The following is an 8219-nucleotide window of genomic DNA, read 5'->3' on the forward strand; positions in this document are numbered from 1 at the left end:
TGCAATCAAAGTGTGTCCAAGCAAGAGAATACGATCGACGAACCGACGACCCCCGACAATGTGTATGTGTGCATCGAAACAGGCAAAGTTTTCTTAACTAAGTTTATTGGGCGGAAACATTGGCCGCCGAACAATCGGTAGCTGAGCTGGGCCCGTATCGTCTGTCCGGTGTGATGGACTCGGGGACCGATTTCTTGCGGACCCTTTTGAGGAAAGTAAACTCTTCAAGATTAAGTGCAAAAGTGCGACCAAAGTGCACCGATGCCACCGATTCGTGGGACTTCTGCCACGAGCAGAGATGATTGTTGCGGTAACTTTTTGAATAAATATTTTTCTCTCCGTCTCTTTGGGGGCCCGCCGGGCAAGTACCAGTCGCTAACGCTCTCGAGCTGGAATGGGGAATCGGGTAGGCGAATGATTGAACTATGACCACTCGATAGGAGCAAGGAGATGAAAGTTGTCGAAAGGAAATTGTGTCATAACGATTCTTCCCCAGTTTCGTAGAACTAATAAAAATGAAGTAAAAGTTGGGGATTTGTGAAGAGAAGGTAGATAGTTCGGGATATAAGCAATATATTTTTTATTCCGTTGATCTTCAAACTACTATCAACACTGTGAGTGGTTTTGCTGCAAGTTCACCACCCCCTGCGCAGCTTGTGGGTTGTCGGTAAAGTGGTAGATTGTTGAGCTATCTTCGCAGCAGCGGGTCAGGGTAAATGGAAATCCACAACGATGGAGATAGTTCCATTAAGCGTTTGCCAATTAAAACAAAATCCATTTTATCGTTTGCATAGAGCAGCAGCATCCCATCACTCCCGCGTGCAAAGGTATAGAGCGCAGCTTCTCGTGAGCTGACAGCATCTTACGGCTGACTGGTGCCTTGGGCGGCGCTGTGTGCAGCACGGCAAGAGGAAAGGATGTCTTGCAATTGATGCTAATTAATTGAGTGTTCGTGATTGTTTTATGGTCGTCCATAAGGAAAATGAATTTCTTTCATTCACAGTCATTAGCCTGTACCGTACTGTTAGTTAATTGCATCTGGGTATGAATTGGCACATTGTTTCACTTCTGGCAAACATTGCAAGTGCGTGGAATTGCTTTGTGGAGGTTGTGATTGTTACGGGATAATGTTTAAAGGGATTTTCTGAAGTAATTAAAAAATAGCTTAGTATTAAAAGGAGTGCAATATATTAATAGTAGCTTCCATCCAGAGTATTAAATACCGATAAATCCGTTGAAGCCGTAGGAAGTTGTCCTGGAAGTTAGAACTATTTAAACCGTTAATTTATGTTATATCTTTCTTAATTAGCATGGCAATAAATATGGATGTTTAATATCTGTTAGTAAATTAGTAAAATCTGCATACATTTAGGCGCTTTCGTCATGAGAAATGAGCAAATCGGGGAAAATTTAATAATTTACGCCCGAAAGTATGCTTTTATGCTAGCAAAGCGCCTAAAAGTATGCGATATGTAAAGTATCTTAATTCTCCACCCATCAGTGAGTGACTCGCGCTAAAAAAAGAGGTTTCTTTGCAGATTTTTCTTTACCATGCTCTGTAACCCTACCGTACGTATGTGTTTGTGTGTTTGTGGTCATGCCGTGTGCAACAAGCGATAATTCTCGACCGCACGTCTGTTCTGCAGATTCAACTTCATCGTAGCAAAAACAGAAAAACCATCCGACCTAATGAATGAGCTCTCCCAGGTACGCAGGTACGGACAACACCACGGTACCGGTTGTTACCGGGCACTTTAATGAATTAGGATTGGCCCGCCAGGAGGTTGCCCGCTTTGCCCAGCCGGTCGGTTCGGTCGGGAAGTTTGCGCTGATTGCGAGGAATTTTATTCGGTTACTCATTTGCATTTTAATTGACTCCCCAGTGGAGTCCCCGTATGAGGTGGTGGCTGATGGTGGTGAGCTGCAGATACACGCGAGGTCGTCACCGTGTGTTCGCGGTTTTAGCAGCACTGGTCCACCAGCATATCATACGGTGTCATATTTGTGTTGGCAGAACAGCGGACAGAGGTTTCGGTTGGGTAAAGCGGATTTGTACCACTGATTGGCACGCTCGGTATGCGAGCTTGTGGTGAAAATTAGGGAAATTAGTGGTACTGGGAAGAGAAGAAAGGTTACGTTCTATGCGCTTGGTTTAATGCTTGGTAATCCTTGGAGATTCCTTGCGCTTTTTTCGGAGAAACATGTAACAATATGCTCCACAAAATGCCGGACATGAAGCACTTCAATTAATGAAGAACTCCTAATACGAACGTATGATCCTTAGATGCATCAGCTTCTAGCAGCGTCTGTTTCGCGGCCCTTCGCCAATAAACTGTGTGCCATCAGCTGTGTGAAATCTTCTCGATCGTAAACCAACGCAGCGTGTAAAAGCAGGTTAAAGGCGTTGCACTGTTTACCTTCGTTGGCTTTTGACTTTCTCGCGGCACTTTCACCCCCGGCAGAGTCACAACCCAGGCCAGGCCAGGGAGTGCCGCAACCATATATGACGGGTCGTTTGCGCTTCATTACACATGTGGTGAGGTGAGGTAAGGTGGGGTCAGACTATATCATGCACCAGACCGTAAACTTTTGCTGTCAGTAGCACTTCGGTTGGCTTTAGTGTGCAGGATTAAACAGGCTCACCGTTCTGTCGCACCGAAGGCGCACAGCGACACGCAGCGACCTACCCGCGTGTGCGATTGTAAGGCTTTGTGGTTAAGGTGTTAAGGCTTTTTCAACCCACCGAAGCTGCACCCTAAGCTGCGAGACTATTGAAGATCGTACCCTTAAGGCGCTCAAACGCCAGTGCGTTTATGGGAGAGCGTCCTTCAAAACGAAGGAAAGCGGTGACATTTGTGGGAAGAAAAGCGTGCATAATTTTCACCATTTACGGTAATGCTTTTACGAGTGGCTCGAGCCTACCGAGCTGTTTGACGGCATGCTAAAGACAGTCCACCAGGTAGTAGTGGACCTGGGAAACTAATGAAGAATGGGGGACGGACTTCTTTTCTGCCACTCCTGTAGAACACGGTTTCGGATGAATACTTCATTTCTTCTTACGGAGCTTACTGGCGATGTCGTTTCCTTTCACCCAAACGCATTCTTCCGGCTGGTTTTTCCGTCCATTTGTTGTTGTGCTTGTTGTTCGGTTGCTTGCGGGTTCACCGCACCGGCAGCAGATCACTTTAATCGATGTCGTGGGAGTCACGTTCCGCCGGAGAGGGCGGAGTGGGCAGATGAAGAAACTTCCTGCGTGTTCCAGTACCCTTCCAGTAGTTGTGTGTGTGTGTGTGTGTGTGTGTTTATGTGTGGTGAGTTGTGGCGCTACCGGGCAAGTAATCTGATCTGGCACGAACTGGCTTCAGCAAAGATGAACCAGTTCTAAGAAAATAACTATATACCACAGTGTATGTACCAGTGTTAGAACACAGGGATGGAGGGGGGGGGGGGGAACGCTTCCAATGTTCTGGGAAGGAGAAACATCTACCATGCCCACATTTCCCACCCTCATGGTTGTTGTACTTATATAACCTTTGGGGTGGATGTTTTACGACTGCTTTTATCTGGCCTGCCTTTTTAACCCAGTTGTTTGCTGGCTGACTCCGACAAAATAGTAAACCACACTCGCAACGCAACGCAGTGTTGCAGTGTAAACGCTTAAAACATTCATCTCACCGTGGCACAGACGTGGCAGACGATTTACGCTTGATTCGTGGTGTTTTTGTTGTTGTTGTTTTGTAACGCACACACACACACGCTCAACAGATGCTGTGTAGCGTAGTGATGGTTCCTTCGGAGTCGATTCCGATTAGCTTTGAAGTATGATCGATTCTGATGAAGTATCGATTCCGGATAGTAGGTCCGGAATCACTTTTCGGAACCGGTTTTGGAATCGGTTCCAGAATTAGAGCAGGTTTCAACATCTCCATGAGAATAGGATTTTGAGATCTAAGTTGCTACAATTGTATTGATTGCTACAATGAATAGAAATAACTTGTCAACGATCTATTCTCATGGACATTTTGGGACCGATTCCGCTTCTGTTTTCATATCCAGATATAATTGCGATTCCGGAGTTTCGGGTCGATTCCTATTCCAGAGCCTACACTGATTCCGAAGCCGAATCCGATTCTGGAATCGATTCCGGAATCTAAATCAGCTTCGAAATCAGCCCCCGAATCGACTTTGGGATCGTCCACGGGTTCGGAATCGATTCCAGTATCGGAATCGGCTCCAGAATTGATACCGAACACGGAATCGGAATCGGGTAGCTCCAATATCGAAATCCAACCACTAGTGTATCGCAACAACAGTAAGGCAAATGTGCAAAGGAACGCTTACCATCACAGTAGCACACAGGGAGGGTGTGTGTGTATTGTGCGTTCATCCCAAAGTTACCCGGTTACTATGGGCAACCTGGCGCACGAGTTATTAGAGCACTGGGCGCTAGGGGTTGAACCAAACAAACGCAAAACAAACGCAAAAAAAAAAACACATAACGCAAGCATGTGCGCTTGGCGCATTAAACAGAACGCGTGGGTTTAAAAATGTGTGAGGGGATATGTTTTTTTTTGATAAACAAGTCGCAAAAGGATTCCATTGTTAGACCAGAGGAGGGGGTGTTGGTTGTACCGCAATGTTTTTGTGATTTTTACGACCGGTACGCGGGCTCGTTACCGCTTGATGAGCAGCGCACCGGCCCAACGTTCGCAACAGGCTGGCGCACCACCCGGGACCGGTCACTGTCCGCGCGGGAATGGGTCCGGCGGCGAATCAAAGAAGCAGACGGGCAGACGAACGCTTGCCCGAGTTCTACCAGGGGGCGGAATGATTTCCATCGCTTTTCGAAGCGAAGTTTTGGCCTGACCGGCAACGCTGCCGATAGTTTTGGGACGACGTTCGAGGGGCGGACTTTTTCGCTTTCGGTGCCGAATGTGTTGTGTTGTGATTGGAATTTCAATGAACCTGCCAGACCACCGTGGTAGAGGATGGCAGAAACGCCACTGGTGCCGGTGCGGTTTGGGGCAGGTGGTGCGTGCGAATGAAGATGTTTATGGGCAAAGGAAAGCACACCCACAGGCAGTACACCCATTTATCAAACCAGAAAACCACTTAGTGCCGTGTAATGAGTGCGGTCGAAATGTGCTTGATCTAGCCATTAAAACCTGTGCAACTTGTGCTCCATCTCCTACGAGTGTTTGTGTGTGGAGCTGTTTACAGCACTTCGAAGCAGTGCCGAGCGATGGATGTATGCAGTGTTGCTATCAATTTGTCATGCTAATGGATGTGCAAGGCTGGGCCAGGCTTTGTCCCATATCGATATCGTCCTCGTGATGGGTGTGAAGGACATCAGCAGCTGGTAATAAAATGCCTGCGTAAATGCACTTGCCGAGAAGGTGTTAACGGGCTGTGTCGTTGGACCTGGGTGATTCACTACAAAGTGGACAGATTGGCAGTATATGTATAGAGAGAGAGAGAGAGAGAGAGAGAGAGAGAGAGAGAGGGAGAGAGAGAGAGAGAGAGAGAGAGAGAGAGAGAGAGAGAGAGAGAGAGAGAGAGAGAGAGGGAGCTTAGAAGGAAGGATAGTGGATCCTCCCAGTGGTACTAGTACGAGCGAAAGAAAATGGAACGGTTGTTTTCTAAATATTTGATTTAATATAGAATATGCTATTCCCTCTCGGCACACACAGTAGACATGCCGGGGGACAAACACACACACACACACACACACACACACACACACACACACACACACACACACACACACACACACACACACACACACACACACACACACACACACACACACACACACACACACACACACACACACACACACACACACACACACACAAACACACACACACACACACAAACACACACACACACACACACACACACACACACACACACACACACACACAGTGCAATTGAGTTACCCCGGGTCCCGGCAGATTGTTGTCGATTGGTTCCCGCAAGGCAACCCGGTAAGACTCGCCTTACCGCTCCTGATGGATGCTGTGTGTCACAATGTAGACGTCGTACGGGAACCGTTCCCCTTCCATGTCAGTGTGCGCGCGTGTCTGTGCCTGTGGGTGTGTGTGTGTGTGTCTTATGGGAGCTGGAGAGCAAACCGAATGGTTCGTATTCCTCGCACGTACCATTTTTACCACTTAGAAGATAACGAGGGCAGCAGTAGTAGCAGCAGCAGCAGCAGAGGGAAAACTACTCATGGGTAATCATTAAAACATTGTCGGTACGGACGCTGGTAAGTCGACCACCGATTTGCCCCTCCCCGGAGGGAATGGATTTGTGGCACATTGAACTCAATTCGGTTGGTTTCAGGTACCGGATCGAGCACTTTCCGCTTCGGAGTTGATATGGAGATTTGTCTTTCGGTGGGATTTTGACCCCCTTCCCCCTCCTCCATAACCATCCCCTCCAGCCGTAGTGCCCGCTCGTGAGGAGGTGAGCAAACGGTTTAACCCGCAGTGAATCGAAACCGAGCGCCAAGCACGGGTCCTTTTAAGTTTATTTACAATGTGGATATCTCATTCGTACCGTGTGCTAGGGTGTCCGGTGCACATGTTCTTTTGATTTGCACCAATCCTTTTCGGTAAACATTGGTAGTTCAATGCTGCAGGCTGCTTATCGTGATAATGGGGTAGAAGGGTAGAACGGCAGCAGTCGGCTAGCGCATGTTGTACATACTATTGAGAGGGAAAGAAAGAATTGCTGGATTCGATTGCTGGATGAGCTTTTTTGAATGAGGGTTTGAGTGTATGTTTTTTTTTTGGATGATGAAAGTGCTACTTACTACATCACCGATGTGGTTGGATGGGAAAAAGGGTGATCGGTTAAAATGACCCATACAGGAGCTAATTGAATTGCTGTCGGGCAGAGCAAAAGGTACACCAGCATCTCAAATCTAAAGTTGTGAGTAATTGAAGTTTATTGCGCTGCACTTGTGCATCAAATCTGGAGTTGGTAACGGGTTTCAAGGGAGGGAAAACCCCCCGACACCCGTCCTATGCACTGGGCGAGTCGAGACATACGTGAAGAGCGCCGGAAACGAGCGCTAGAAATGACTGGCAAATCGAAAAAGTTTATCATTCCGTCGCCCATTTCCGTCCCGTGCGTCGTTCGTCGTTCGTACGGTAAACGCCACAGACAGTGGCAGTGTCCCCACAGCAGCCAGTCCGTCAATGTCACCGTGCGTGTCTGCGCGAAGGGACGGGTGGGACGCGTCAAACGCGTCCGGGTGACAGGCAATGTAAGCAACAAAAAAAAAAAAAAAAAAAAACGCGAACGAACGATGGTACGATTTAGTTGATGGTGGATGATTTCCGTTCCGAGCGTTCTTAGCCCCCCCCCCCATGTGTAAAGGGGTACAGACGGGCGCGTCTTGTGTTTCTTTCACCTTTACCGCGACAAGCGTCGAACGGGGATGTGGGGGATCGGCGGGGAAATCTTTTACGTGCCGCACGGTACACCATACACTCCCGGGATACACCGGACGACAGCCGACGCAGGATGTGACACGTGCCACCAGCACCCGCACAGGACGAAGGAGTTTCCTCCGCACAGTCGCGGTACACACACACACACGTGCAAATGCAAATTGAATCACGTTTGGGGGATAAATTTTTTCAACAAATAAAATTCTCATCACTCGGATGATTTATGAATAAAATATGCAGTAGTTTGCAGCTGCGATGGGAGCGGTGGCGAATCGTCTGCTCCACAACTGCTGCTTCTGTTTGCGTTTTTGGGCGCACGAATGCCCTGCGAGTCTGTTGCGCTCGCCCGTAGCCTATTTGTTCCGCCCGGGACGCCAACCGCCGGGGCAGGGTGCTGGGACAACTTGAGCAGTGAATCAAATTCACTTGAACCCGCTTTCCGCTTACGGCAAGCGGCAAAGTCGCGCACTTGCCGCTAGTGTGTATTGCCTTTCTGGCCGCTGGAATCATCAGCCACCGCCACATCCGCTTTCATCTCCGGTCCGGGGGGAAATTGCTGCAGTTTGCCGGAACGCAGCAAGGGAAGTTGACAAACTTTTCTGGCCCGGTGTTGCTCTCTCGCTCTCACTCTTTCTCTTCTCCTACAGCAACGCCATTTGTCTTGTCCGCCTGGTAGTTTGCAGGGGTGATGAACGTGGTGGTAGTGTCACCCGTAGCTGCAAAGTTGTGTTTCGATTGTGCGAGCGAAAGTTAGTAAAT

The sequence above is a fragment of the Anopheles gambiae genome, chromosome 2, assembly GCF_943734735.2.
Source record: "Anopheles gambiae chromosome 2, idAnoGambNW_F1_1, whole genome shotgun sequence".
Lineage (NCBI taxonomy): Eukaryota > Metazoa > Arthropoda > Insecta > Diptera > Culicidae > Anopheles > Anopheles gambiae.